A 1,411-nucleotide genomic window follows, 5' to 3' on the forward strand; every position below is an offset into this window, starting at 1 on the left:
GAATGAATCCCATTAAATTATATCAAGGGCAAGTGGTTATGTTATTCCAGAGCTTATTATACTGACATTTTTTAATAATACGAAATAAAAATTAGTATTAACTTTTTTTTTTTGGTTTAGATTTTTAGATCATTTAGTCTACACTTAAAATAGATTTAAATAAGAATATGAAAAATGCCAAATATTAATATTATTTAAAATTTGGACTTTAGATGATACGTGTATATTATAAATAGATAATTATTTTTCATCTTCAATTATATTAATCAAGTATATTAACATACTCTGAGTGTAATAATTAATGCAAATTAATCTACAACTGAAAGGTATAATCATTTTTTCGAATTTTTAAAATATTTATGTTATATATAAGATATACTTATAATTATTTACCGTGTGAAACAAATCTAACGGACTTTTATAACTTTTGACACAATCATCACTTTGATGTAATTTTTTTTTAAATAACTTTATATTTTTAGACTACTTTAAAACTATATTATTAATTATTTATTTCTAATAATAAAATTTATAAAAATAACATTTTTTATCTTTTAAAAAATTGAAAATATCTATTTTTTAGAACTTTTTTACAACAATATCTAATGGTAATTATTGTATTATAAGAATAATTATAAGTAATTATTGAATTATAAGAATTTTTGTACATAGAACGAGTATGAAGTGCGGATGGAGTATACATTAGTAATATACACCAGTACGAGTTACCCGTTTGTCAAATATTCAAATTGTAATACTTAATAAGTTACTTTTATAGAATGTACAATAAATAAAATATACGGAAAACTAAACATAAAATTGTTAAATTTTGAGTCATCACTCAACAAGGTCACATTTTCAGAAACGATTGATTAAGAATAATATTTCACGAAATGATTACCTCAATGTTATATTTTACATAATTATGACGTCATAACTGTAATGTACTGCATTAGACTATTACTATGCTATTCTTCTGCAATTTTATTTAAAGTTAAATGTTGAAATGATTAATTTACATCAGCCTGATATAATATTCTATTTATACCTTCTTTTTTTTTGTAGAATTTTTAATTATGAGAAATGAAAGNTTTGTAGAATTTTAATTATGAGAAATGAAAGCACAAAAAATAAATATTTTCTGTAATTTAGGACTTTTATGTGATTCGAAATACTTATTACTCTTTATTATTAAGTTAAGTCTGCAAAACTTAGCCGTAAGGTCCGAAAAAGTATTCTTTAATATCTAATTTAAATGTTGGATAAAAATCTCGTAATTTGGTGTTACTAGGTACGCGAAAACTATTTTTTTTTAGAAAAAAAATTCCCATCTTACTTTTAATGAACTCGCACTTAGAATATGATTAATAGATTCATGAATACGAGAAGTATGTGAAATATTTACAGTTTA

The sequence above is a fragment of the Daktulosphaira vitifoliae genome, unplaced genomic scaffold (genome assembly GCF_025091365.1).
Source record: "Daktulosphaira vitifoliae isolate Bord-2020 unplaced genomic scaffold, ASM2509136v1 Scaffold_1, whole genome shotgun sequence".
Taxonomy (NCBI): Eukaryota; Metazoa; Arthropoda; class Insecta; order Hemiptera; family Phylloxeridae; genus Daktulosphaira; species Daktulosphaira vitifoliae.